The sequence below is a fragment of the Lepisosteus oculatus genome, chromosome 11 (assembly GCF_040954835.1).
Source record: "Lepisosteus oculatus isolate fLepOcu1 chromosome 11, fLepOcu1.hap2, whole genome shotgun sequence".
In the NCBI taxonomy this organism is placed as follows: domain Eukaryota; kingdom Metazoa; phylum Chordata; class Actinopteri; order Semionotiformes; family Lepisosteidae; genus Lepisosteus; species Lepisosteus oculatus.
This window is the reverse complement of record NC_090706.1, coordinates 29,505,446-29,514,037: the sequence shown is the minus strand read 5'-3', so window position 1 is coordinate 29,514,037 and position 8,592 is coordinate 29,505,446.

Genomic DNA, 8,592 nt, shown 5'->3' with positions numbered 1-8,592 from the left:
ACAGTATCAGGAGTAACAGTGACAGCAGCAGTAAGAGTAAGGAGGCAGTATCAGGAGTAACAGTGACAGCAGCAGTAAGAGTAAGGAGACAGTATCAGGAGTAACAGTGACAGCAGCAGTAAGAGTAAGGAGACAGTATCAGGAGTAACAGTGACAGCAGCAGTAAGAGTAAAGAGAGTATCAGGAGTAGCAGTGACAGCAGCAGTAAGAGTAAGGAGACAGTATCAGGAGTAACAGTGACAGCAGCAGTAAGAGTAAGGGGACAGTATCAGAAGTAACAGTGACAGCAGCAATAAAAGTAAGGAGGCAGTATCAGGAGTAACAGTAACAGCAGCAGTAAGAGTAAGGAGACGGTATCAGGAGTAACAGTAACAGCAGCAGTAAGAGTAAGGAGACAGTATCAGGAGTAACAGTGACAGCAGCAGTAAGAGTAAGGGGACAGTATCAGGAGTAACAGTGACAGCAGCAGTAAGAGTAAGGAGGCAGTATCAGGAGTAACAGTGACAGCAGCAGTACGAGTAAGGAGACAGTATCAGGAGTAACAGTGACAGCAGCAGTAAGAGTAAGGAGGCAGTATCAGGAGTAACAGTGACAGCAGCAGTAAGAGTAAGGGGACAGTATCAGAAGTAACAGTGACAGCAGCAATAAAAGTAAGGAGGCAGTATCAGGAGTAACAGTGACAGCAGCAGTAAGAGTAAGGAGACAGTATCAGGAGTAACAGTGACAGCAGCAGTACGAGTAAGGAGACAGTATCAGGAGTAACAGTGACAGCAGCAGTAAGAGTAAGGAGGCAGTATCAGGAGTAACAGTGACAGCAGCAGTAAGAGTAAGGGGACAGTATCAGAAGTAACAGTGACAGCAGCAATAAAAGTAAGGAGGCAGTATCAGGAGTAACAGTAACAGCAGCAGTAAGAGTAAGGAGACGGTATCAGGAGTAACAGTAACAGCAGCAGTAAGAGTAAGGAGACAGTATCAGGAGTAACAATAACAGCAGCAGTAAGAGTAAGGAGGCAGCATCAGGAGTAACAGTGACAGCAGCAGTAAGAGTAAGGAGACAGTATCAGGAGTAACAGTGACAGCAGCAATAAGAAAAGGAGACAGTATCAGGAGTAACAGTGACAGCAGCAGTAAGAGTAAGGAGGCATTATCAGGAGTAACAGTGACAGCAGCAATAAGAGTAAGGAGGCAGTATCAGGAGTAACAGTAACAGTGACAGCAGTAAGACTAAGGAGGCAGTATCAGGAGTAACAGTGACAGCAGCAGTAAGAGTAAGGAGGCAGTAACAGGAGTAACAGTGACAGCAGCAGTAAGAGTAAGGAGGCATTATCAGGAGTAACAGTGACAGCAGCAATAAGAGTAAGGAGACAGTATCAGGAGTAACAGTAACAGCAGCAGTACGAGTAAAGAGAGTATCAGGAGTAACAGTGACAGCAGCAGTAAAAGTAAGGAGACAGTATCAGGAGTAACAGTAACAGCAGCAGTACGAATAAAGAGAGTATCAGGAGTAACAGTGACAGCAGCAGTAAGAGTAAGGAGACAGTATCAGGAGTAACAGTAACAGCAGCAGTAAGAGTAAGGAGGCAGTATCAGTAGTAACAGTAACAGCAGCAGTAAGGGTAAGGAGACAGTATCAGGAGTAACAGTGACAGCAGTAAGAGTAAGGAGACAGTATCAGGAGTAACAGTAACAGTAAGAGTAAGGAGGCAGTATCAGGAGTAACAGTGACAGCAGCAATAAGAGTAAGGAGGCAGTATCAGTAGTAACAGTAACAGCAGCAGTAAGGGTAAGGAGACAGTATCAGGAGTAACAGTGACAGCAGCAGTAAGAGTAAGGAGACAGTATCAGGAGTAGCAGCAGCAGTAAGAGTAAAGAGCGTATCAGGAGTAACAGTAAGAGTAAGGAGGCAGTATCAGGAGTAACAGTGACAGCAGCAGTACGAGTAAGGAGACGGTATCAGGAGTAACAGTGACAGCAGCAGTACGAGTAAGGAGACGGTATCAGGAGTAGCAGCAGCAGTAAGAGTAAAGAGCGTATCAGGAGTAACAGTAAGAGTAAGGAGGCAGTATCAGGAGTAACAGTGACAGCAGCAGTAAGAGTAAGGAGGCAGTATCAGTAGTAACAGTGACAGCAGCAGTAAGAGTAAGGAGACGGTATCAGTAGTAACAGTAACAGCAGCAGTAAGGGTAAGGAGACAGTATCAGGAGTAACAGTGACAGCAGCAGTAAGAGTAAGGAGACAGTATCAGGAGTAGCAGCAGCAGTAAGAGTAAAGAGCGTATCAGGAGTAACAGTAAGAGTAAGGAGGCAGTAACAGGAGTAACAGTAACAGCAGCAGTAAGAGTAAGGAGGCAGTATCAGGAGTAACAGTAACAGTGACAGCAGTAAGACTAAGGAGGCAGTATCAGGAGTAACAGTGACAGCAGCAGTAAGAGTAAGGAGGCAGTAACAGGAGTAACAGTGACAGCAGCAGTAAGAGTAAGGAGACAGTATCAGGAGTAACAGTGACAGCAGCAATAAGAGTAAAGAGAGTATCAGGAGTAACAGTGACAGCAGCAGTAAGAGTAAGGAGACAGTAACAGGAGTAACAGTGACAGCAGCAGTAAGAGTAAGGAGGCAGTATCAGGAGTAACAGTGACAGCAGCAGTAAGAGTAAGGGGACAGTATCAGGAGTAACAGTAACAGCAGCAGTAAGAGTAAGGAGGCAGTATCAGGAGTAACAGTGACAGCAGCAGTAAGAGTAAGGGGACAGTATCAGAAGTAACAGTGACAGCAGCAATAAAAGTAAGGAGGCAGTATCAGGAGTAACAGTAACAGCAGCAGTAAGAGTAAGGAGACGGTATCAGGAGTAACAGTAACAGCAGCAGTAAGAGTAAGGAGACAGTATCAGGAGTAACAATAACAGCAGCAGTAAGAGTAAGGAGGCAGCATCAGGAGTAACAGTGACAGCAGCAATAAGAAAAGGAGACAGTATCAGGAGTAACAGTGACAGCAGCAGTAAGAGTAAGGAGACAGTATCAGGAGTAACAGTGACAGCAGCAGTAAGAGTAAGGAGGCATTATCAGGAGTAACAGTGACAGCAGCAATAAGAGTAAGGAGGCAGTATCAGGAGTAACAGTAACAGTGACAGCAGTAAGACTAAGGAGGCAGTATCAGGAGTAACAGTGACAGCAGCAGTAAGAGTAAGGAGGCAGTAACAGGAGTAACAGTGACAGCAGCAGTAAGAGTAAGGAGGCAGTATCAGGAGTAACAGTAACAGCAGCAGTAAGAGTAAGGAGGCAGTATCAGTAGTAACAGTGACAGCAGCAGTAAGAGTAAGGAGACAGTATCAGGAGTAACAGTGACAGCAGCAGTAAAAGTAAGGAGACAGTATCAGTAGTAACAGTAACAGCAGCAGTAAGAGTAAGGAGACAGTATCAGGAGTAACAGTAACAGCAGCAGTACGAGTAAAGAGAGTATCAGGAGTAACAGTGACAGCAGCAGTAAGAGTAAGGAGACAGTATCAGGAGTAACAGTAACAGCAGCAGTAAGAGTAAGGAGGCAGTATCAGTAGTAACAGTAACAGCAGCAGTAAGAGTAAGGAGACAGTATCAGGAGTAACAGTAACAGCAGCAGTAAGAGTAAAGAGACGGTATCAGGAGTAACAGTGACAGCAGCAATAAGAGTAAGGAGACGGTATCAGGAGTAACAGTGACAGCAGCAGTAAGAGTAAAGAGAGTATCAGGAGTAACAGTGACAGCAGTAGTAAGAGTAAGGAGACAGTATCAGGAGTAACAGTAACAGCAGCAGGAAGAGTAAAGAGAGTATCAGGAGTAACAGTGACAGCAGTAGTAAGAGTAAGGAGACAGTATCAGGAGTAACAGTAACAGCAGCAGTAAGAGTAAGGGGACAGTATCAGGAGTAACAGTAACAGCAGCAGTAAGAGCAAAGAGAGTATCAGGAGTAACAGTGACAGCAGTAGTAAGAGTAAGGAGACAGTATCAGGAGTAACAGTAACAGCAGCAGGAAGAGTAAAGAGAGTATCAGGAGTAACAGTGACAGCAGTAGTAAAAGTAAGGAGACAGTATCAGTAGTAACAGTAACAGCAGCAGTAAGAGTAAGGGGACAGTATCAGGAGTAACAGTAACAGCAGCAGTAAGAGCAAAGAGAGTATCAGGAGTAACAGTGACAGCAGTAGTAAGAGTAAGGAGACAGTATCAGGAGTAACAGTAACAGCAGCAGGAAGAGTAAAGAGAGTATCAGGAGTAACAGTGACAGCAGTAGTAAGAGTAAGGAGACAGTATCAGGAGTAACAGTGACAGCAGCAGGAAGAGTAAAGAGAGTATCAGGAGTAACAGTGACAGCAGTAGTAAGAGTAAGGAGACAGTATCAGGAGTAACACCATCCACAGTAATCCTATCAGAAATGGCAGTAACGTTAAGGAGCCAGGTACAGCAGCAGCAGAAGTAGTAGCTGCAGTATTAATTGTAGTCGTGGTGGAGTGGGCGGAAGAGATAGATGCTATCTGACACATTCGGTTGCTGCTGACAGCACTGACAGTACAGAGAGGCCATGAAGTTGTTTGTTTTAGTGGACTGTAAAGTGGCCTGTTCTGGCTGGGCGGGGGCTGATGCTCAGAGGCTGTGATGCTCTTAAAATAGGAAACGATGTTTGACATTGAGCTTTTATGAGGCTGTTTAAAAAGTTTTACTGTCAGAACCAGGCTGATAAATTACTAACTGTTTCTATGGCTTTTTCATTACTACCAGGTAGGAAGAGAGTTGGGGAACAGAGGAATTTTGAAAGAGAGACACAGAGAGAAAGAGTTGGGAGAAAGAGATGAGGAGACTGAGAGGTACACCAGCACCAGCCAGCTTTAGGACTCCCCCAGTCGACCAGGGGCTCCTGGGACACACACACCACAACACAACACAGCAGACTGGATCCTGAACAAGCACAGACTACACAGATAGACCTGAGTATACAAAGAGGACAGGCTCAGTGATCGCAGCCTGGCCATAGAAACTGGACACAGACAGACCTGACTGTCCAGAGAGGACAGGCTCAGTGATCGCAGCCTGGCCATAGAAACTGGACACAGACAGACCTGACTGTCCAGAGAGGACAGGCTCAGTGACCACAGCCTGGCCATAGAAACTGGACGCAGACCTGACTGTCCAGAGAGGACAGGCTCAGTGACCACAGCCTGGCCATAGAAACTGGACACAGACAGACCTGACTGTTCAGTCACCAGTCTTTGTGTCCTTCACTCCTGTGTCTCTCTCTCTCCAACTCCCTCCTTCTGTCCCTCTTGCTCCCTCCCTCGTTCTCTCTCTTCTTCTCTCTTCCCCTCCACCTCCCCAACCCTCTCCCATCAACCTCCCCCTCCCTCTCTCCCCCTCCGCCTCTCTCTGTAATCAGTGAGATTGTCCTGGTGTTTCTCTATCAGCAGCTCTTCACACTGGTGCTCCAGCTCTGCGCTCGCTGTGTCACGGCCCTGGCTCGGGAATAACGAGCTGCTTTTTGCACAGTGCTGTTAATTGCTCTAATTGCTCTAATTACTTTGTTTGTTTCAGGAGGAGGCAGGAAATGCAAGTGAAGCTGGTATATGACTGCAAATTCACCTGCTGCCTTTAAGTGGAGACAGACAGAAAGATAGGAGTTGTTAGGCTTTAAAGTGACTTATTTTTTCAGGTGGAAAAAAATATATAGTGTTCAGTTTTACAATACAGATTTTTCAGAACATATTTTTTCACAAAAATGAACAACCAACTACAAAACTCCTAAAATAATTGCACTAAGAAAGTTTAGAGACGCCTGACTGTAGATCCATTAAGATACAGACTAGAGAGAAAGATTGATGGACCAGTAGGTGGCACTTTTCCTTCTTGGAGCAGAACTTCCAGTCCAAAGCCCCAGTAAGGGGACAGAGGACACTGAGCTGTAGGAGGTGCTGTCCTTCATATGAGACATTAAACTGAGGTCCTGACTGCTTGGTCAGATCCCAGGGCTGGTAGTAAGAGTGGGGTTGTCACCCCAGTATCCTGTCTGAACCCCACTCTGGTCTTGTACAGTTTCTCTCTCCTCCCCTGATCTGTGTGTCGTGGGGCTGCAGGTGCAGAACAGTGTCACCCAGGTGGTTCTGCAGTTCAGTGAGGATGAAGTGGGTCCCCTACTGTGTGTGAAGCTCTTTGGAGTTCTTGCAGATGAAAGGCATCGTATTAAATTAATTATTCTTAATTATTCTAGGTAAATTAGCTAGATTAGATGGCCTTAATGTCTTCTGCTTTATTCTGGGATTTCATCCTCGTGACAGGCACTGGGAGTGAGTTCTGCACAGGGTTCGAGACAGCAGAGCTTTGGCAACAGCTTGCAGATCTCACAGGGAGTGTGTGTGTCAGAGCGTGTGAGTCAGGGAGTGTGTGTGTGCCAGTGTCTATGAGCCAGGTAGTGTGTGCGAGTGTGTGTGTGTGTGCCAGTGTCTACGAGCCAGGTAGTGTGTGCGTGTGTGTGTGTGCCAGTGTCTACGAGCCAGGTAGTGTGTGTGTGTGTGTGTGTGTGTGTGTGTGTGTGTGTGTGTGTGTGTGTGTGTGTGTGTCAGTGTGTGAGTTAGGGAATGTGTGTGTGTGTCAGTGCGTGTGAGTCAAGGAGTGTGTGAGTGTCAGTGTGTGAGTCAGGGGATGTGTGTGTGGCAGTGTGTGTGTGTGTCAGTGCGTGTGAGTCAGGGAGTGTGTGTGTCAGTGTGTGTGAGTCAGGTAGTGTGTATTAGTGAGTGTAAGAGAGTGTGGATGAGTGTGTGTCACCTACAGAGTGTACATGTGGTGCGTATCAAACAGGGAGTGTGGGTGTGTGAGTGAGTGTGTGCGACTGTGTTGTAATTAGAGGTTGGAAGGTGCTGATACCTGCCCCACCCCAGGCAGGGGGGTTAATTCAGAGCACTAACACAGGGGTGTGCAAGTGGAGGAGGAGGGGTGCTGAGAAAGGCTGTGCAAACAAATCCTCTTTGTCACAGATAACCAGTGCTAATATTTACCAGCACGCTTGGATTAACACAGCCCTATGCAAATTAGCCACACTAATAACACCCAGACAAAGCTCTAAAAGCACATTTTATCACCTGTGTGACTTCCATCAAGGGGTGGGGCCAGAGAGGGGTCATGTGATCTCCAGTACCGCCCACAGGGCAGTGAAGGGGAGGAGCCAGACAGTGTGCACCATCAGCACCAGCACAGAGATCACTGCACTGAGGAACAGCAGCGGGCAGAATACCCCCAAGGCTTTGTACCTTCTCAGGGTCAGACTCTGCTTACTTGCTGCTGGTCAATCAATTCCAAGACTTATTGGGACAAGCTCATTGGTTGTATTTCAGGGTCAGGGAGAGCATGCGCCTGACCAGCAACAGTGATGGAGGTGATGACAATGATGGAGATGCAGAACGCCAATGTGATGGAGATGATGATGATGATGAGAAAGCTACTGATAATGATGAGAATGAAGCCGCTGATGAAGGTGACAATGATGAAGCGCTTGATGAAGAACACGGCGATGAAGATGATGATCATGATGAGGCTGCAGCTGCTGGTGAAGATGAGGATGAAGCTCCCGATGAAGAAGAAGAGGATGAGGATGGGACAGAAGAAGGCCAAATTAAAGCGGATGCAGCTGAAAGTTTTCAGAAGAGATGAAAGAGCCCACATGGTGTGTGTGAAGAGATGGGCTCTGACAGCGAACAGATTGCTGCTGTGCACTGTGGCCGCCTGGGGGCCGAGCCGGGCACCGGGGCGACGCTCTGCCCGGGCCGGGGGCGAGGGGGTGCGGGCGCGCAGCTGTGCAGAGCCCCTGGGTGCGGCACGGCTGGCGCGGCAGAGCCAACGCGGGCACACAGCCCGGAGAGCGTGTGTACTCAGTGTGTGTTTAAAGTGACCGATGTGCATCTGCTCCTGCCAAAACAGCACAGCTACTGGCTGATGTGGTTTACCCAACTGTTCACAGCTCTCTCTCTCTCTCGTCAGGTGAGGCTACAGGAGCTACAGGGAGAACAATAAACATTGAATTACATATACACATATACATTTGTATATGGCCAGGCTGGGGTCACTGAGCCTGTCCTCTCTGGACAGTCAGGTCTGTCTGTGTCCAGTTTCTATGGCCAGGCTGTGAACTCTGAGCCTGGATTTAATTAGTTACTGTTTCTTGGTCAGATGCATAGCCAGTGACGTTCCAGTTCCCCTCTCCCTCCCTCTCCTCTCCGTCCCCCTCTCCTCCATTCACATCCCCCTCCCTGTTTTCCCTGGGGGGCTGTTGGCACCTGTAGCTACTCTGGCCTGTGATGACAGACGGTAATGTCCCATTCTGTCAGCACACACATAATAGCCCACTTTAAGGGTATTGTCTAGGCCAATTAATTCTATTTTTTGCATTTTTAATTTTGTGATAACTGTTTGGCTTGTTCCTTTTGGACACTCAATACACCAACTTTGTCTGTTCTGCATTACACAAAGTTTTTCATGCAGCAACATAGAACTTTAACACCTTAATTTATCTAATTCTTCTTGTCCCTGTGGAGTCCAGTACACTGACACAGCCCAGTCACAGGGCTCTAGACTCTCCCAGTCCC